Here is a 22,500-nt window from a genome sequence, read left to right on the forward strand (position 1 = left end):
AACCAGGAAGGGGAGGGGGGAATTGGCATAATGACAAAAATTGGGATGGGAGGAAAATACAGAAAATAGGAGGAGAAAAAGTGGATACATTTTTTTTATTAGTGTACATTCCTAAAAGTGGGAGGCTGAGTACTTTCAAGTGATGTCACATTCTTACTCACCTCATTTAGGATTGATCTCACTACAAATATAGAATAGAATAGAATAGAAATACTTTATTCATCCCGAGGGAAATTTGGCATTACAAATCGCTCACAGTAAACAGTAAACATTTGGGTAGACAAAAACAAAAGTCACCAATAAGAATAAAAATAAGCCTATGAATAAAATACGGTCCGGGATATACATTTCCTATGTTACATTCTAATATAAAATATACAGTAAAAATATACAGAAATATACAGTAAGTGTAAAATTGTAAAAGTAAAAGTCCAGGAAGATAGTACTGTCACCCTGTGCTCAGTGATGCAGTGAGGCACAGTGATGCATTATAAAGTCTGATGGCTGTCGGAATGTGCCGTTCCGTGCTACATCTTGGGAGTCTTAGTCTAGCACTGAACGTGCTCCTTCTGTCAGCCAAGTATGTGTATAGTGGGTGGGAGGGGTTGTCCCGGATGGCATAGAGCTTAGCAAGGAGCTTAGCCTCCTCTCCGCCAAATATAACATGGGCTGTCCAAAAAAAAGATGTCAAAATGGACATATGGTTCTTCATCTGAGTGGTTCAAAAGTAGATTGGCAAAGAGAAACCGAGAGAGACAGATATATATATTTTGTATTTTATTTTTTTATTATTTTTTAAACAAACATATAAACAAACATGACAACACACGATAAGATATACAAGCATTAATTGTCAGGGCACATCCAATGAGATCACATTTTAGTTAGTTGTCTTATATAAGATATACCCCTAATACCTGTTATCTAAAAAACCTATTATGCTCAGCTCGAACCCCCCCCTCCCGGACCCCACCTTGAGAAGTACCTCCACTATCCCTCGCACCTAACCAGACAGTATATATATATATATATATATATATATATATATATATATATATATATATATATATATATATATATATATATATATATATATACCGACATATATATAGAGAGATAGAGAGAGAGAGAGAGAGAGAGAGAGAGAGAGAGAGAGAGAGAGAGAGAGAGAGAGAGAGAGAGAGAGAGAGAGAGAGAGAGAGAGAGGGGGGGGGGGGGGGGTGACAAGCATTCATGGTAGTGAGCTCTAACCTATGTTGTGTATTGTATGATGAGACCCTTAGCCCACTGAGCTAGCACTGGACCTGTAAGGGCATACAGTAGGCTAGGGATGCACCCATACTTACCTGTAAGGGCATACAGTAGGCTAGGGATGCACCCATACTGACCTGTAAGGGCATACAGTAGGCTAGGGATGCACCCATACTGACCTGTAAGGTAAGGGCATACAGTAGGCTAGGGATGCACCCATACTGACCTGGCAAAGAATATTCACCAAAACCCGGCTAAAACCCCAGTACTATAATCCAATACCATGTGAGCCATGCATGGAACATTTAGAAATCAAAGCAAATAAAAGCAGTGGCAAATGACCCCCAGAACCATGGTGTGTTGTTATTGTTCAGTAAAAGAACGAGGGATTGGATCAGTACTTATTACCTGATACTACCGTGGATGGCGGTTCATGTGGAAGAATATGTGCTAAATATGAAACCATACACTGTAAATTGTAAACCCAGGCAGAATCCCATTGTAGTGCTGGTATCCCAAAAACATTTAAGAGCCCTGCCAGCAATGCAAGCCCCGATTCACCAGTGTTCATTTAGTCAACGAAAAGGATGACTAAATATGGTCGTCAATTAAGCGTTTCCCCCCGACGAAAACAAGACAATACGTCACGTTAACAGAGATCATGCGACACTAACGTGACAAAATTATTCATGCAATGTTGTTGACAAAAGACGACGACACAAAATGTTGTTTGAAAAATAAAATCTTGCTAAAAGTTTATTCAACATCAAATTCAATTTTACTTGCACATATGGCCCTAGGATAAAAACTCAACTTCAGTCTGTTAGTCCGGGTGGGCATGACGCTGAAACGCCTGCCCGAGCGCAGCCGTACGAGGTGTTTGTTGCCCGGGTGGTGTGGGTCTTTCAGTATTTTTACTGCTTTTTTAAGGCAGCAGGAGTTGTATAGTCCTTCCAGTGAGGGGAGAGGGCAGGCGATAATTTTCTGGGCCGAGTTGACCACCCTCTGGAGCGCCTTCCTCTCTGCGGCTGTGCAGAGACTAAAACTAACTGACTAAACTAAAAATAAATGAAGGTGACTAAATATGATGAAAACGAAAAAGAGCATTTGACACATGACTAAGACTAAAATAAAAAATAGCTGACGAAATTATCACTGCGATTCACCAGCATCCCTCCATACCACTACCTCGGCCTCACAATTTACCACAACGACAGATCGACAGACCTTACATAAATAAATGAAGTTGTGAAAGAGGACAGCTTTGAACAGACATCGTCTTGCACTCCCCTGCACTCTCTTGACCTTCTCACCTAAAGATGGGATTTGCAGGATGCCTCCATGGAGGGAGAGGTTGAGAGTGAACAAACTTCTTTTTTAACTAAAGGCCCACAGGCAATTATGGGTTAGATGGGTTGTTAAATGAACTGATGTAGTTCAGAGCCAGTGAGGCAGCAGTACACGCACACACACACACAAGCACGCACGCACGCACGCATGCTCACACACACACACACACACACACACACTGACAGTCATATGCCAACAGTGGCAGCCAGAGAAGACAAGGGTCATTAAACGCTACAACGCACTTAAAGGAACACACCGACATTATGGGAAATCAGTAGAAAGCTATCTGGCCGTAAACTACCATAGACCACCGCAACACTTCCGGGATTCTGAAATCGGGGAGGAGATAGCGGGGGGAGCATATGAATGAATGTGGATGAGCGCCGTGATGTAAGTGGTTGCAGATACGGCTGTGGGGGTGCTGGAGACATGATCGAATAGACGTTTATGCGCCTCAATCTCCTGAACACGGCGCAACCCATTCCTAATCGATCAGAAATCAAATTAATGTGGACTGTTCCATCAGAGGGGGGAGCTTCGGTGGTAATGTGAGTGGCTACAGACCGCTGCACTTAAATATAAACATTAGTCTACATGGAGACTCAATGAGGTAATTGTAGATGTCGCCATAAGACGCGTCTGGCCATTTAGTGGGATCATTTTTTCATTATCCTGTTCGGCTGAAAGGACACTGGCCACCGAAGCTCCCCCCTCTGATGGAACAGTCCACATTCATTTGTGTGTCATCTCGCGTCGTCCAGACTCCATGGGCAATCTGCGCATGTGCATGCGGAATAGGTGCTTTAAAATGGGCTTTTTCTCTGCCGATTTAGTTCTGATCAATTAGGAATGGGTTGCGCCGTGTTCAGGAGATTGAGGCGCATAAACGTCTATTCGATCATGTCTCTAGCACCCCCACAGCCGTATCTGCAACCACTTACATCACGGCTCTCATCCACATTCATTAATTTGCTCCCCCCGCAATCTCCTCCCTGATTTCAATGTAACGCGGAAGTGTAGTGGTCTATAGCTTAACACCGATGAATGGAAGCTAACCACTTTTTATTTCCTGATTTGAGAATGACATTAACATTCCACAATAAGCAATTTATGACTACATTTTAAAGAAATCATTGTACTGGATCTTTAAGATTCTCACAGAGGACTGAGAGCTTAAAGGGGACATACTGTTATGGTTTGTAACCGACCCCAATCGCACAACACAAGACAGGTATGATGGTTTGCCAAGAAACAGATATTTATTGAACAACAGGGAAAAACAGGGAAAAGGGCACTGTCCCTTTAAGGGAGAATCACCAATACAGGAATATAATATGAGGGGAAGGAAAGGTGCCTTTAAGAGGCGGGCAGGAAAAGGGAACACTATGGGAAGGTAAGGGAACGCCTAAGGGAAGGTTAAGGGAACGCCTAGGGACAGAGGAACTAGAGACTAGGTAAACAAGGGACAAGGAGAACTAGGGAGAGAGGACTAGGGACTAGGAGAGCTAGGGAAACAGGAGAAACGGGGACTAGGGGAACTAGGGACAAGGAACTAGGTGGAACTAGAAGGGGAGAACTTGGGACCAGGAACTAGGTGGAACTAGAAAGGGGAGAACTAGGGAACAGGAACTAGGTGGAACTAGAAAGGGAGAACTTGGGACCAGGAACTAGGTGGAACTAGAAAGGGGAGAACTAGGGAACAGGAACTAGGTGGAACTAGAAAGGGAGAACTTGGGACCAGGAACTAGGTGGAACTAGAAGGGGAGAACTAGGGAACAGGAACTAGGTGGAACTAGAAAGGGAGAACTTGGGACCAGGAACTAGGTGGAACTAGAAGGGGAGAACTAGGGAACAGGAACTAGGTGGAACTAGAAAGGGAGAACTTGGGAACAGGAACTAGGTGGAACTAGAAAGGGACTGAGGCCCGCGGAGGCGGGCTGGGGAACAGGGAGGAACTGGGAGGACTGGTGGAAATCATCTGGGCCGCTCTGCAGGACAGAGGAGAAAGTTAATGCACAAAAGGGAAAAAACAGAGCAGGTGCAGAACAGTCCAAATAACAAAGTGAACAAAGTAATAATATCTTCGTGTGACAAACACACAGGGGGAGATGTAAGGTCCAAAAATACTATTCTAAGTGAGAACCAAAAACAGAGGCAATACGCTGGGAAACAGCAGCGGGACGAGGGCAAGGGGCATTACGCTGAGTGAGTGACATCACAATCAAAACTCACCCAGGCGTATGCGTAAAGGTACAGGAACAGCAGCGGGAACGGGGGCAAGGGCACTACGCTGAGTGAGTGACATCACAATCAAAACTCACCCAGGCGTATGCGTAAAGGTACAGGGACAGCAACGGGGCGAGGGCAAGGGCACTACGCTGAGTGAGTGACATCACAATCAAAACTCACCCAGGCGTATGCGTAAAGGTACGGGGACAGCAGCGGGAACGGGGGCAAGAGCACTACGCTGAGTGAGTGACATCACAATCAAAACTCACCCAGGCGTATGCGTAAAGGTACGGGGACAGCAACGGGGCGAGGGCATCGCCACCGGGTGGCTGGCTGTCCGAGCCGAGGAACAGAGCGCAGGAACAACGGCGGTGGCGAGGATGTCGTCCACCGGGTAGCCGCTGTCGGAGCCGAGGAACAGAGTGCGCGCCACACCTTGGTGTGCGCGTCGGAACAGTGGCGGTGGCGAGAGCGTCGTCCACCGGGTAGCCGCTGTCGGAGCCGAGGAACAGAGTGCGCGCCACACCTTGGTGTGCGCGTCGGAACAGTGGCGGTGGCGAGAGCGTCGTCCACCGGGTAGCCGCTGTCGGAGCCGAGGAACAGAGTGCTGGAACAACGGCGGTGGCGAGGATGTCGTCCACCGGGTAGCCGCTGTCGGAGCCGAGGAACAGAGTGCGCGCCACACCTTGGTGTGCGCGTCGGAACAGGGAGACGCCAGTGGTGCGTCTGCGAGGAGGAGTGTGCCAAGCACGAAGGTCTGGAAGATGCGCGTCGGCGCGCTGAGGTCTGGAGAGCGTGCCAGGCTCGAAGGTCTGGAAGATGCGCGTCTGTGCGCTGGTACGGAGGAGCGTGCCAAGCTCGAAGGTCTGGAAGATGCGCGTCAGTGCGCTGGTACGGAGGAGCGTGCCAAGCTCGAAGGTCTGGAAGATGCGCGTCAGTGCGCTGGTACGGAGGAGCGTGCCAAGCTCGAAGGTCTGGAAGATGCGCGTTGCGCGCTGGTCTGGAGAGCGTGCCAAGCTCGAGCGTCCTTAGAAGATGCGCGTTGCGCGCTGTGGACTGGAGAGCGTCTGCGCTGGTCTGGATGTGCATCAGGACGACAGCTGCGCGGGGGGTCTGAAGTGGATGGCTGGGATGCCTCCCGTGGAAGTCTAGGGAGCGCAGACCAGTCCCACTCTCAGGCAACGGCGACAGCAGGCGAAGGCTGGAGCAAACATCTCGACGCCGGAGAATGGAACAGCAAAGGCAGACAGAGGATCTCCCGAAAGAGTCTAGATGTTTAGAGAATATGACTCGGCAAGTATACAACACGACCCCACGCCAAAACGAGGGGAAGCGCCCTGGTATTTAAAGCCCACAGGGGGACTAATTAGCCTGCCACCACAGGTGCGAGAGATAATAGAATATCAAACAGGTGTGGCCACTAAGGGTAAGGAACGAGAGGGTGGGGGCTAGAGAGAGTGAGTAGGGAATTCCTAACAGTAGGCTTAAAGAAGACAGAGAATAGGGAATTCCTAACAGTAGGCTTAAAGAAGACAGAGAAAAGGTAGTGAGCAGCGGGCAAAACCTCACAGTATCCCCCCCTCCAACGGGAGCCACCCGGCGACCAAAAACAAATACAGACAGAGTGGCAGGGGGCAAAACAAGACGTACTGGCCAAGCCAGCAGGGGAAGCCACCACAAGAGTGGGGCTAGCAAAAGAAACAGGGTCGCCGAGGGGTAACTAGGGTAGCAGAGGGGCAACTGGTCTAGAGGAACTGGGTCTAGAGAACTAGTCTAGCGAACTGGGCAAGAGAACTGGTCTAGAGAACTGGTTTAGAGAACTGGTCTAGAGAACTGGTCTAGAGGAACCGGTCTAGAGGAACTGAGGGGCAAGCAGGGTAGCTAAGGGGTAACCATGGAAGCACCGGGAAAGGGCTAGCAGAGGGAAGGTTAGCTGCCAGGGCACTGATAGCTACAGGGCCTATGCTAGCTGTACTGCTACATCAACATAGAGGCTGCGCAAGCTGCCGGAGCCAGGCTAGCAGAGGGAAAGGGTAGCTGCCAGGGCACTGATAGCTACAGGGCCTATGCTAGCTGTACTGCTACATCAACATAGAGGCTGCGCTAGCTGCCGGAGCTAGGCTGGCAGACAGGGCTGGACCAGCATGAGAGCACAAGCTAGCTGGAAGGACAGTCCTAGCTGTGTGAGAAAAACTGACCTTGCTAGCTGAAAGGGCAGTCCTAGCAGAGGGATAAACTACACAAAAAAGTGGAGGCCATGCAGAGGGACCGGGTTAGCTGCTTGGGCCTGGCTAGCTACAGGGCCTATGCCAGCTGCAAGGCTGCATTAACATAGAGGCTGTGCTAACAGCCGGGGCCAAGCTAGCAGACCGGGGCCATGCAGAGGGAAACTGGGTTAGCCGCCAGGGCATGGCTAGCTAAAGGGGGGTCAAGCAGGGCAAAACGGGAAGCAAACAGGGGAGCTAACCGGGGAGACTAACAAGCTAAACAGGGGAGTAACAGGCTAACAAGGGAGCTAAACAGGACTAACAAGGAAGCTAAACTGGGCTAACAGGGAAGCTAACAGGGCTAACAGGGGAGCTAGAGGGGACAAGAAAAAAAAAGGCAAACTCAACATACACAGTCTGTGCTGGCTGGGGTCGTAGACTTGGTGGGGTCGTACTGTTATGGTTTGTAACCGACCCCAATCGCACAACACAAGACAGGTATGATGGTTTGCCAAGAAACAGATATTTATTGAACAACAGGGAAAAACAGGGAAAAGGGCACTGTCCCTTTAAGGGAGAATCACCAATACAGGAATATAATATGAGGGGAAGGAAAGGTGCCTTTAAGAGGCGGGCAGGAAAAGGGAACACTATGGGAAGGTAAGGGAACGCCTAAGGGAAGGTTAAGGGAACGCCTAGGGACAGAGGAACTAGAGACTAGGTAAACAAGGGACAAGGAGAACTAGGGAGAGAGGACTAGGGACTAGGAGAGCTAGGGAAACAGGAGAAACGGGGACTAGGGGAACTAGGGACAAGGAACTAGGTGGAACTAGAAGGGGAGAACTTGGGACCAGGAACTAGGTGGAACTAGAAAGGGGAGAACTAGGGAACAGGAACTAGGTGGAACTAGAAAGGGAGAACTTAGGACCAGGAACTAGGTGGAACTAGAAAGGGGAGAACTAGGGAACAGGAACTAGGTGGAACTAGAAAGGGAGAACTTGGGACCAGGAACTAGGTGGAACTAGAAGGGGAGAACTAGGGAACAGGAACTAGGTGGAACTAGAAAGGGAGAACTTGGGACCAGGAACTAGGTGGAACTAGAAGGGGAGAACTAGGGAACAGGAACTAGGTGGAACTAGAAAGGGAGAACTTGGGAACAGGAACTAGGTGGAACTAGAAAGGGACTGAGGCCCGCGGAGGCGGGCTGGGGAACAGGGAGGAACTGGGAGGACTGGTGGAAATCATCTGGGCCGCTCTGCAGGACAGAGGAGAAAGTTAATGCACAAAAGGGAAAAAACAGAGCAGGTGCAGAACAGTCCAAATAACAAAGTGAACAAAGTAATAATATCTTCGTGTGACAAACACACAGGGGGAGATGTAAGGTCCAAAAATACTATTCTAAGTGAGAACCAAAAACAGAGGCAATACGCTGGGAAACAGCAGCGGGACGAGGGCAAGGGGCATTACGCTGAGTGAGTGACATCACAATCAAAACTCACCCAGGCGTATGCGTAAAGGTACAGGAACAGCAGCGGGAACGGGGGCAAGGGCACTACGCTGAGTGAGTGACATCACAATCAAAACTCACCCAGGCGTATGCGTAAAGGTACAGGGACAGCAACGGGGCGAGGGCAAGGGCACTACGCTGAGTGAGTGACATCACAATCAAAACTCACCCAGGCGTATGCGTAAAGGTACGGGGACAGCAGCGGGAACGGGGGCAAGAGCACTACGCTGAGTGAGTGACATCACAATCAAAACTCACCCAGGCGTATGCGTAAAGGTACGGGGACAGCAACGGGGCGAGGGCATCGCCACCGGGTGGCTGGCTGTCCGAGCCGAGGAACAGAGCGCAGGAACAACGGCGGTGGCGAGGATGTCGTCCACCGGGTAGCCGCTGTCGGAGCCGAGGAACAGAGTGCGCGCCACACCTTGGTGTGCGCGTCGGAACAGTGGCGGTGGCGAGAGCGTCGTCCACCGAGTAGCCGCTGTCGGAGCCGAGGAACAGAGTGCGCGCCACACCTTGGTGTGCGCGTCGGAACAGTGGCGGTGGCGAGAGCGTCGTCCACCGGGTAGCCGCTGTCGGAGCCGAGGAACAGAGTGCTGGAACAACGGCGGTGGCGAGGATGTCGTCCACCGGGTAGCCGCTGTCGGAGCCGAGGAACAGAGTGCGCGCCACACCTTGGTGTGCGCGTCGGAACAGGGAGACGCCAGTGGTGCGTCTGCGAGGAGGAGTGTGCCAAGCACGAAGGTCTGGAAGATGCGCGTCGGCGCGCTGAGGTCTGGAGAGCGTGCCAGGCTCGAAGGTCTGGAAGATGCGCGTCTGTGCGCTGGTACGGAGGAGCGTGCCAAGCTCGAAGGTCTGGAAGATGCGCGTCAGTGCGCTGGTACGGAGGAGCGTGCCAAGCTCGAAGGTCTGGAAGATGCGCGTCAGTGCGCTGGTACGGAGGAGCGTGCCAAGCTCGAAGGTCTGGAAGATGCGCGTTGCGCGCTGGTCTGGAGAGCGTGCCAAGCTCGAGCGTCCTTAGAAGATGCGCGTTGCGCGCTGTGGACTGGAGAGCGTCTGCGCTGGTCTGGATGTGCGTCAGGACGACAGCTGCGCGGGGGGTCTGAAGTGGATGGCTGGGATGCCTCCCGTGGAAGTCTAGGGAGCGCAGACCAGTCCCACTCTCAGGCAACGGCGACAGCAGGCGAAGGCTGGAGCAAACATCTCGACGCCGGAGAATGGAACAGCAAAGGCAGACAGAGGATCTCCCGAAAGAGTCTAGATGTTTAGAGAATATGACTCGGCAAGTATACAACACGACCCCACGCCAAAACGAGGGGAAGCGCCCTGGTATTTAAAGCCCACAGGGGGACTAATTAGCCTGCCACCACAGGTGCGAGAGATAATAGAATATCAAACAGGTGTGGCCACTAAGGGTAAGGAACGAGAGGGTGGGGGCTAGAGAGAGTGAGTAGGGAATTCCTAACAGTAGGCTTAAAGAAGACAGAGAATAGGGAATTCCTAACAGTAGGCTTAAAGAAGACAGAGAAAAGGTAGTGAGCAGCGGGCAAAACCTCACACATGCATTGCTATTCCTTGCACAATTTGGGCAACTTTACACAATTCCTATGAGTCTATGGAAGACATCTGTAAGTTTTATTTTATTTTTTAAATGCATTGTTTTATATTTCTAATGAAGTACTCAAAAGCATCATTTTTCAGCCTGAGGATTTCAGGCTGTTATTGGATGGGCTTCGCCCATAAGCGCTTTCAGTGACAGTCACCCGACACCCGACACCCATACGAGAGAGAGCGAGAGAGAGAGAGATAGAGAGAAAGAGAGAGAGAGAGGAGAGATGCGTCCCGACACACATGCAGTCAAGTTTGTGTATAAATGCTCCGACGAGGGAGATAGATGGCGCACACACATTTACACACACTTCTGCATGGTCCCGCCGGTCCCTCTCTCTCTCTCCCTCTCTATCTCTCTCTCCCTCTCTCTCGCTCGCTCGTTCTCTGCCTCTGTCAAAACCTGTTTGAGGAAGTGTCGGGTTACACTATGCGCTACAACCATAGAGGGGGCGTTACTGCAAATCAGTACCTTATTCACGTCAGCAATACCGTCAAATCAGAACAGCTTAGTTGAGTGAGGGAAGATCTTGTGAACTCTAGACTAGACTGATGAGTCAATATGATAATTAACGACACAGACCACATTGATATAATCCCCAATTGCTAGGATACAATGCTAAACACTGGAAAAGGCCATTTATAGGGCGGCTGATTGGCGCAGTGGGCAAGGCGCTCGCCACTAACGCAGGAGACGCTGGGTTCGAGCCCAGCTCTCTGCGTTGCTACTGGCTGGCCGGTCGTTCATACTAACACAATTGGCAAGTGTTAGAGGGTGGGAAAGCCGATGGGCGGGGATTTGACGTTGTGGACAGCGACTCCTACAGGTCGGTTTGGTGACGCCGGTGCGACGGAAGCAGGAAGTAGCGGGGGCAGCGTGAGCCTCCCACGAGTTACTCCTTGCCACTAAGAGTTCGAGCTGCTGCGGTGAAAAGATGCGACAGGCTGCCTCCTCGTGTACCGGAGGGGACACGTGATGCAAGGCTTCTGTCCTCACTACAACCGACCTGTGGGAGGCATAGTCTAGCAACGTCAAGACAGGGGAGGGAGGAATTGGATACACGAAATTGGGATGGGAGAAAAATAGAAAATGGGGAGAAAAAGTGGATAAAAAAAAGAAAAGGCCATTTATAATGCATGGGACCTTTAAAGATGGTGGCCACAGGGCGTTGTGCAAAACATTTTCATGTCAAGGACCACCAAATTGTTAGGCCATAAGTAATAGACCATTGACCTGCAATTGATTTTGTTCCAGGGACCCCCACCTGAAATGATATTTGCTGTTAGATATGGCTAGGAGATAACAGTGGAGACAGTGAAATCTATGATCAGATTAGTCATTCTCATATATTGTCTGGTTGTGATAACGTTTAGTAAATCATTGCTGGGGACCTCATTGAACCCCCTCAAGGGCCCCTGTGTTCAGTGAGATGAGCAGTAGGACTGAAGGCCAGTGTCCTTACTCACCTGGTCCTGCCTCCCTTTTAGCATTTTGTGTTTGCATTAAGATTCGTTTTAACCCTCTGAGACTCATGGACCCATATTTGTCTTTCTTACGAGGAGATAACAGTAAGGCTGAGACGATATGCCATTTGGAAGAATCGATAAATGGGGTCAAAATTATCGATAAATATAGATCTTTTTATTAGTATAAAAAATATATATATATTTTTTTATTTATGTTTATTTTGCAGCAATTCTTTGTCGTTGCCGCCATCTTTAGTGTTACAGATTTCCCCATTCAAAACTACCACAGTGAACTGAGCTTTACAAAACTCATGGAATGTAACTCCTCAACTTCCTGTATTGACCCTATACCCACAGCATTTTTTAAGCGAATATTCGAGAGTATTGCAAGTCATGTCCTAAATATTATAAATACATCGCTTTTGACAGGTATTTTCCCAGACGCATTCAAAACAGCTGTCGTAAGACCCTTACTAAAGAAACCCAAACTAGACAGTAATGTAAACCTCCCATTCATCAGCAATACCTGAAAAAAAATTCTCAATACAAATAAACTCCTTTCTCAAAGAAAACAACATCATGGAGGAATTTCAATCAGGCATCATAACGCACCATAGCACTGAAACTGCTCTTACAAAAATAATTAGTGACCTCAGAATAAACTCTGATGCAAACAAAGTCGCAATTCTCGTCCTATTAGATCTAAGCGCAGCGTTTGACACGATCGACCATGATATCCTTTTTTTTTATCCACTTTTTCTCCCATTTTCTATATTTTCTCCCATCCCAATTTTCGTATCATCCAATTCAACCCTCCCCTGTCACGAACGCTGTTTCTTGCCTCCCACAAGCCGGCTGCAATGTGGACTAAGTCATACATAGCACAAGTCCCCTCCGGTACTTGAGGTAACAGCAGTCGCATCTTTTCACCTGCGCAGCTTGATCTCTCAGTGGCGAGGAGTAACGCGTGGGAGGCTCACGCTGCCCCCGACACTTCCTGATTCTACTGTGCAGGCGCACCAACCGACCTGTAGGAGTCGCTGTCCACAACGCCCGATCCCCACCCATCAGTTTCCCACCCCCTAATACGGCCAATGTGTATTAGTATGAACGACCAGCTAAACTGAAAGCAATGTGGAGCGCTGGGCTCGAACAGGCGAGCCCAGCGTCTCCGCATTCGTGGCGAGCGCCTTGCCCACTACGCCACGTAGCCGCCCCCTCGACCATGATATCCTAATAAATCGTCTAAAAAAGTTAGTTGGTCTTTCTGACTATGTATTGAATGGTTTAGAACATATATCAAAGGGAGAAAATATTACGTCAGGCTTGGAGATCATTCTTCTGAGAAACATGACACCTACTTCGGAGTTCCACAGGGGAACTGCCTTGGTCCATTATTATTCTCACTATACATGCTGCCACTCTGAGACATCATTAGAAAACACAATGTATGTTTCCATAGTTACGCAGATGACACACAATTGTACATCTCCGCTGAACCAAATGATCACACAGCTATTAACTCAATTTCCGCCTGTCTCTTAGCAATAAACAAATGGATGACGAACAACTTCCTAAAATTAAATGAGGGCAAAACTGAAATCCTACTAGTCGGTCCTATAACAAAAAGAGAAATGTTACAGAGCAATATGGGGCAATTTACTCCTTGGATCAAACCCGAAGTTACAAGTCTTGGTGTTAGTCTTGGTGTCAGACCTCAGCTTTAAATCACACATCAACAAGGTGACAAAAACATAATTGTTCCACCTTAGAAACATAGCTAAGGTACGGCCGTTTATAAATCAAAAAGACGCTGAAAAACTGATCCATGCCTTTATCTCAAGCCGACTTGACTACTGTGATGCACTCCTCACTGGGCTCCCAAAAAAAAACACAGAACGACTCCAACTCATTCAAAACTCGGCAGCTAGGCTACTAACTAGAACCAAGAGGAGAGACCACATCAGTCCAGTATTAGCTAACCTACACTGGCTTCCGGTAACATTTAGAATTGATTTCAAGGTCCTCCTCCTTATATACAAAGCACTAAATGGAACAGGACCAAGCTACATTGCAAATTCTCTAGTCAACTACCGGTATGTGCCTCCTAGAACATTGCGATCATCTACTACTGGTCTATTGAAGGTTCCAAGCCACAGTCTAAGGAAAATCAGGGATGCAGCCTTTGCAAACTATGCACCAAAGTAGGGCTGGGCAATATATCGAGTATACTCGATGTATCACGGGCAATTGTAATTTCATTAGACACAGACCAGCGCGGACCTTCAATGACATGCAATTTAATTGATGCGAGCAATGGGCTAACGTTAGCTGCTAACTAAGCTAACTAAGTTATCCCATAACTAGGCTAAGCTAACTAGCATTAGCCGCTAACCCTGGAAACGATTAAAGAATTTATTTTACTTCAAAAAAGATTTGTTAGACTGGCAACCCTCTCAGATCGATTTGAACCATCTGCTCCTCTTTTCAAGAAACTAAACATTCTGACTGTGTCTATGGTTAATTCTTTACAGATATGTATATTTGTGTACAAATGCATTCATGATCACAATCTACCAAATGGTTTTAATAGTTTTTTTTCTTTTAATTCAGATGTTCATTCATATGCTACACGTCAGTCCAGGGACCTGCATAATTATACCTTATTGTGGTACTTCACTTAGGCAGTTCTCAGTGAGGTATAGATGGTCCAATTAGGGATGCTCCGATCGATCGGCCACTGATTGTTATCGGCCGATATTCAGTATAAATATGCGATCGGTGATCGGTGATAATGTTTTATTTTCACCGATCGTCAAACCCGATGTCACTCGCTGTCGCTGAGTTCTGTCTCAGACACCGGTGGTGCGGCTCTCGAGTCCAGCCCCTCCTGCACGCATGTAAACACGGGTCTAGTCTAGTGAGACACGGGAGGACGGCGTGTCGGCGTCTCCCTGAGCTAACGTTAGCTTAGCTACCGTTACAAAATGACCCAGTCAACTATTCACTTTTAGTTTAATACATGATGAGGCATTGTCTAACCGAACGGTATATAGCCGGCCAGCAACGATAGCTCCTGACATCAACAAACGCTCTAGCAAGTATAGTAGGTAGGTATGATACCTGTTAGCTGTTAGCTGTTAGCTCACGTTAGCGCAAGTTAGTTCACTGTTAAAAACTAAATGTCCCATTGAACTAAATAATTCACTGAGGCGTTGTATTAACGTTATATATCCGGCTAGCAGTAGCTACAGATAGCTCCTGATATCAATGTCTTATAACACTGATTCGATGCGTATTCGAGCTGAGGGCTTGCTGAGCACAGTTAAGTAACGTTATACCAATAGGGTCCAGGTGCAGCGCCGGAAAATCCTGGCCGTAGCTCGAGGCTACTCGAGTATAGGTCCAGCTGCAGCTCCGGAGAATCCTGGCTGTAGCTGGAGGCTACTAGAGTACACACAGACAGTGGAGCTTGTTGCGTGGTGGCGATGTCTCGCAGATAATCAAAGTACAAGTCTAATTATATAATATATATATTTTTATAAAAAAAAATAAGAAAATTATATAAAATACATTTTAATTTCTTTTAATCAAAAACGATCGGTATCGGATCGGTATCGGCCGATATGGCTCACGACGATCGGTGATCGGTATCGGTGGCAAAAAACGTGATCGGGGCATCCCTAGGTCCAATCTTTGGAATGCAGCTGATCCTATGCTGAGGAAATCTCCATCTCTGCTTATTTTTAAAGCAAACTACAAAAGAATTCTCATCCAAAAGTAGTAGATAGATAATAGGTCATACATGTAGGTATGCATTTGGTTATGTGGGTGGGTAGGTTTGTAGGCAGGTGGGTGGGTTTTTATATATTATTATGTACACAGTATATGCAGTTATGTACTGTGTGTATGTATGTTTGTATTAACACAAATCTTTTTAATGTATTCTGGTATTTTATAATATGCATATTTTTGTATTTTTGTATGTTTGATATCATTTAGAGGCCATATCGCCCAGCCCTACACCAAAGTTATGGAACACACTACCTATGGACATTAGGGAAGCTAGATCTCTTATTTTTTAGATCTCTAATATAAAAAAAAAAAAAGCTAAATACTGTACGTACCTCTTCACCATAGCCTTCTAATACACTCCGCTGTTGATTGTACTGTAGCACTGTTTTACTCTGTCCATTCTATTGCATAATTTTACTATCTATTCTATTCTACTATTTTATTGCACTGTATTATTTCACTCTGTCTATTACTTTTTATTACAGGTTCAAAATTGTCAGGTATTAAACTGTGGGTTTTAAACAAGAGACTGTCAGGCTTTAAAACTGTGTAGGATCCAGGCCTAGAACTGCACCCTGAGAGAGGGAACTGCGCCCTGAGAGGGAGGTTTGCCCTGAGTGGGAGGTTCGAAGGGTCAAAGTGGGTATAAAACAGGAGGGAAGACTGTCAAGTTTTAAACTGTGGATACCAAACAGAGAAGGTAAAGACGACTTTGAACTGTTGAACAGTAATCCAGAACTATTTTAATCTATTCTATTCTACTATTTTATTGCACTGCACTATTGCAGGGGTTCCCAAACTTTTCAGGCTGCAACCCCCAAATAACGGTGTCAGAGAGCCGCAACCCCCACTATTATAGGAGGTAAAAAATAAAATAAAATAAAAATTATACTTTTTTTTTTTTTATGGAAATGTATGGTTGAAACATGCAAACGTTAAAACGCACACACACTAATAAGCATTGGAGGCTTTTAACCAGGGCCGGACTGGGGAAATCATTCAGGCCAGGAAATATAGTGCAAAATATAGCAGGGGGTCCCCCACCAGGAGATTTTTTGTTACAAAGATCTCATTTCCTGCATTCTGGTGCAGTGTTTGTGATGGCATCACAAATTATTGTTAAAAAACAGGCTAGCATATGTATGATTAGCAACAACACTGATTTTGATGGATTTTCAGTTTTTTTGTAACAAAATACAATCTTTTATTCAACTTCAGCCCTGATCATAACACCACATATTAATTTTATAATTCTAACCCTTTAAATGCCAGTGTGTGTGATGGCATATATTTGCAATATATCAAATGCAAAGTAGATTTTTCTGGGGGGGATTATTACAGGCTAGCATGTGTCAATGATTAGCAACAACAGTTTTTTGTAAGGGTCCCGCCTCCACCAATCACATGCGGCTCCCTTTGTGTGTGTGTGAGAGCAAGAGAGAGAGAGAGATAGTTCTCCAACTTGTGTGAGTTGCAGTGATCTCCTGGTTGTTCCCCACCTAGGTTATCTAACTATTGCGCTGCTGCAACTAGAAACACTGGCCTGGCCTGCTTCTAAGTTCAGTGGCCTGACTGCATACTTTTGCATACATCTGGTGACCCCCACCCCCCCCCCCCGCCCCCTGCACGATTGCACTATTTTACTCTGTCTATTTTATCTTACTCCTTTTATTATTGTCTATTTAAAACTGAATCAAACCATAAACAAGGTGGCCTGTGACCGTCATAGGCAACTACCGTCCTGTCTCTCTTCTCTCCTTCCTTTCTAAAACACTTGAATGTGCTGTATCCAACCAACTTACTGCTTATCTCTTACAGAATGACCTTCTAGACCCTAATCAGTCAGGCTTCAGGACTGGTCACTCCACAGAGACAGCCCTCATTGCGGTCACAGAGGCACTTCACTTAGCAAAAGCGAAAGGCCTCTCCTCTGTCCTGATTCTCCTAGATCTATCTGCAGCGTTCGACACAGTCAACCACCAGATCCTCCTCGCGGCCCTCGCAGGAATGGGAGTGGCTGGCTCTGCGCTGACATGGCTGTCATCATACCTCAATGACCGCTCCTACCAAGTGTCATGGAGAGGGACCCTGTCGGCCACCCGCCCCCTGCGGACGGGTGTCCCCCAGGGCTCGGTTTTAGGACCCCTTCTCTTCTCCCTCTACATTAAATCACTGGGTAACATTATCACGTCTCATGGCTTCTCCTACCATTGTTATGCCGACGATACTCAACTCTTCCTCTCCTTCCCTCCCTCAGATATCCACGTCTCTGAGCGGATCTCGGCCTGTCTGTCCGACATCTCCGCCTGGATGACGACCAACCACCTCAAACTGAACCTAAGCAAAACAGAATTGCTCCACCTGCCGGCTAAATCCTCCGCCCTGACCGACCTTTCCATCACAGTCGAGAATGCAGCTGTGACCGCGTCCCCGACCGCCAAGAACCTTGGTGTTGTCCTCGACGACCAGTTGAACTTCTCTGCTCACATCGCAGCGACAACCAGAACCTGCCGATTCCTCCTGAGCAACGTCAGAAGGATCCGCCCCTTCCTGACAAAAGAAGCCACCCAACTCCTTGTCCAGTCATCTCCCGCCTCGACTACTGCAACGCACTGCTCGCTGGCCTCCCGGCCACTGCCACTAAGCCTCTTCAACTCATTCAGAACGCAGCGGCCCGCCTGATCTCAAACTTACCGAAGTCGGCCCATGTCACCCCACTTCTTAGGGACCTGCACTGGCTCCCCATTGCTGCACGAATCCGCTTCAAGGCCCTCGACCTAGCATACCGTGCGGCAAAGGGAACTGCTCCCGCCTACCTCCGGTCAATGGTCTCTAACTACACACCCTCAAGACCCCTACGCTCTGCATCTTCTGGCCGCCTCAGACCTACTCCTATCCAAGCTCTGGGAGGGTCATCAAAGAGAAGTCGCCTATTCTCAGTCCTTGCCCCACAATGGTGGAATGAACTACCCACCCCAGTTAGGACAGCCGAAACACGTCCAATCTTTCGCCGTCGACTAAAAACGCACTTCTTCAACCATTATCTGAAAAAAAAATAAAAAAATCTAACCCTAACTAACCGTACTGTCATGCACTTGTCCTAATAAACTAACCTACACTGTAGCACTCAACACTTTGATGAACATTGTTGCTCAGCTGATAGAGTTGTGCTCTTCCTGATGGCTTGTCGTACAGAACATGTAAGTCGCTTTGGATAAAAGCGTCAGATAAATGACTAAATGTAAATGTAAATGTAAATGTTAGATCCTAATGTGATTTTATATGTCTGCACTTTATGTGCTCATTTTATATTTTTTCTGTTGTGAAGCACTTTGAGCTGCAGTTTCTGTATGAAAGATGCTATACAAATAAAGTTTATTATTATTATTATTATTATTATTATTATTATTATTATTATTATTATTATTATTATTATTATTATTATTATTATTATTATTATTATTATTATTATTATTATTATTATTATTATTATTATTATTATTATTATTATTATTATTATTATTATTATTATTATCCTTCTCATTTTATCGTCGGTGGTCTCTGGATGTGATGGAGGAGTGCACTGCATATTGAATGCACAGTGCAGAGTTGCAATTCAACTGAATTTACATGAAATGGGGATGTTTTAACTAAAACATGCCACAAGACCTAGTATTTTAGTATAGTAAAAAGTATTAAAAAAATCGATAAGTGATGCCACTTATAGATTTCACGCAGTCGATAATTATCGATAAATGGATAAGTGGTCTCAGCCTTAGATAACAGTCGACGCCACAAGTGGTAACATCATCTTGATGAATTGAAAATGGAGGACCCTTATGTAAACAAGACGAAAGTCTTTTTCTGGTCTTCATCCTCTTAGCAGTTGTTTGTATTGAGCTGTACTGTATTGTACCCATTCTGCAATCTGTTAATACAGTTTTCAATCAATCAATCAATCAATCTGAAAGCTGGGAACCTGAATATTAATTTGAGATGCAGCTCAGCACTGAACATTTTTCTAGTCATAAATCTGTAATAAACATTGTGTTTTGCATAGGTGTCCATTTAAAGTTTGAAGGTTTATGGTCTATAAGGGATTAGAACATTATGATCGAAGTGTATGGTGGTTTACTTGTGTATGACATTTTCAATGATAAAATAACTTACATTTATTCCAAATAATATGTAAGGTGAATATCTCTGTGAGGGAACAACTCAAAGTTGTCTTGAGATTGACAGCTTTTGCACATCACGGAGACACAACCTATAGAATACTCTTAGTAGCATAGTAAGACCCGCCTCCAGGAATGGGAGATAAACAATCTACACATGGAATACTCTATGGCAGGGGTGTCAAACTCATTTTCACAGAGGGCCACGTCAGCATTATGGTATCCCTCAAAGGACCAAAGACAGTATAAATGTAATGTAATGTAAAATAAATGTAACTACTCTATGGTAATACTTTCTTAGAGACATGGAGGATACGTTTACTGAAATGGAACATATCATATTTTTACAGAAACAATGGATCTTCCAAATGTTATTATTACTATTTCACAGGTATTTGTTTCCTTGCGTATTCCTATGAAATGATTGCGTTGCTATAAAGTTACTGTGCGATACTACTCATGTGAAGTCACAGGACTGTTTTCCCTTCGCAAATGATAATCCTGAATCCATGATCAACAGCATTTGCTTGTTGACATCTAACTTACCCGGGCTGGTCCTTGTGTTGTTATAATCGTTGTGTTGACATTATCAGGTGCTTGTGTTGTTATAATCGTTGTGTTGACATTATCAGGTGCTTGTGTTGTTATAATCGTTGTGTTGACATTACCAGGTGCTTGTGTTGTTATAATCGTGCTGACATTATCAGGTGCTTGTGTTGTTATAATCGTTGTGTTGACATTATCAGGTGCTTGTGTTGTTATAATCGTTGTGTTGACATTATCAGGTGCTTGTGTTATAATCGTTGTGTTGACATTATCAGGTGCTTGTGTTGTTATAATCGTTGTGCTGACATTATCATGTGCTTGTATTATAATTGTTGTGTTGACATTATCAGGTGCTTGTGTTGTTATAATCGTTGTGTTGACATTATCAGGTGCTTGTGTTGTTATAATCGTTGTGTTGACATTATCAGGTGCTTGTGTTGTTATAATCGTTGTGTTGACATTATCAGGTGCTTGTGTTGTTATAATCGTTGTGTTGACATTATCAGGTGCTTGTGTTGTTATAATCGTTGTGCTGACATTATCAGGTGCTTGTGTTGTTATAATCGTGTTGACATTATCAGGTGCTTGTGTTGTTATAATCGTTGTGCTGACATTATCAGGTGCTTGTGTTGTTATAATCGTGTTGACATTATCAGGTGCTTGTGTTGTTATAATCGTTGTGCTGACATTATCAGGTGCTTGTGTTGTTATAATCGTTGTGCTGACATTATCAGGTGCTTGTGTTGTTATAATCGTTGTGCTGACATTATCAGGTGCTTGTGTTGTTATAATCGTTGTGCTGACATTATCAGGTGCTTGTGTTGTTATAATCGTGCTGACATTATCAGGTGCTTGTGTTGTTATAATCGTTGTGCTGACATTATCAGGTGCTTGTGTTGTTATAATCGTTGTGTTGACATTATCAGGTGCTTGTGTTGTTATAATCGTGCTGACATTATCAGGTGCTTGTGTTGTTATAATCGTTGTGTTGACATTATCAGGTGCTTGTGTTGTTATAATCGTGCTGACATTATCAGGTGCTTGTGTTGTTATAATCGTTGTGCTGACATTATCAGGTGCTTGTGTTGTTATAATCGTTGTGCTGACATTATCAGGTGCTTGTGTTGTTATAATCGTTGTGTTGACATTATCAGGTGAATTGAAAATGGGGGACCCTGATGTAAACAAGACGAAAGTCTTTCTCTGGTCTGCATCCCCTTAACAATTGTGTGTATTGAGCCGTACTGTATTGTACCCATTCTGCAATCTGTTAATAAAGTTTTCAATCAATCAATCAAAGGTGCTTGTGTTGTTATAATCGTATCATCGGTAAGCGCAATGATTCTTGTTCATATGTTTCACTTGTTTTACTGTGTGAATTGACCTGGATGTGAAGCGTCCGTAGGGCAAAAAAGCACATCAAGGCCATTTACTGGGGGAGAGACATCCAAATAAGAGAAAAGAGATCCAGATAAAGAGAGAACCAAAAACTAGGGTTGCTAGGTGCATATAGGGTACAGGGTTGAATGAAAGCCTGCATTGAAAGTAGGGATGCACCGATCCGATATTGGTATTGGTATCGGCCGCCGATATCAGTAAAATATCTGGATCGGGTATCGGTAAAAAAAAATCTTATTTAAAAAGAAATGTATAATAAATAAAATAAAAAATAACCATTCAGTACATTTATATCTATGTGTTAATTTGTTACATTTAGTTTCACTAAGTTAGGAAAGTAATGTTTTAAGTCAAGCCTGATGTTGCCTTGCACAAAAGAATGATCCCAGTCTCTTCCACACAGTGACAGTGAGGCATACAGTTTATTAATTGAATGAATGAAGTTTATTTTCTGTCTTTGTTTACAACAAATCAAAAACACAGTTGTGATCCTTTACCATTCTTAAAAACTAAATATATTTGAATATAAAAATTTAAAAAAAACGTGGATAAAATCTTTTTTTTGTTTTAACTTTTTTCGGGGGGGGGGGAATTGGACAATGGGTATCGGATCGGTATTGGTATTGGCCGATACCCAAACCCAGGTATCGGTATCGGGACTGAAAAAGTCGGATCGGTGCATCCCTAATTGAAAGGAAAAGCAGCACTAAAGGACTAATTGAACAGGTTTTGATGCCTATTCATCGCCCCGTAATTTGCATCTCTTTTGTTTCGAGGCTCATTTTTAGACATGGCGTATCTCTGTCACTCTGTCTAGAAATGTCTGTTGATGTCAACCTTGATGAATCAGACGGCAAAGAGATTTTTACTCTCAGGGTGGGGTGTGACGTGTTTACGAAGAGGCACTGCTTTTGTTCTTTTCATTTATTGGATCATGCAGCCTAACATAATACATGTTGTGTGTGTG

General features: G+C 45.5%; 1 protein-coding gene across 1 annotated transcript in view; it reads left to right on the top strand.

Moving 5' to 3' along the window:
• The window catches only part of vsnl1a (visinin-like 1a), a gene marked incomplete at its 3' end in the record, with an annotated part of 149,879 nt that overhangs the window by 9,299 nt on the left and 118,080 nt on the right, over positions 1–22,500 (top strand). The gene's annotated exons all lie outside the window — the stretch shown is intronic.

This window comes from Notolepis coatsorum (genome assembly GCF_963971535.1).
Source record: "Notolepis coatsorum genome assembly, chromosome: 5".
NCBI lineage: Eukaryota > Metazoa > Chordata > Actinopteri > Aulopiformes > Paralepididae > Notolepis > Notolepis coatsorum.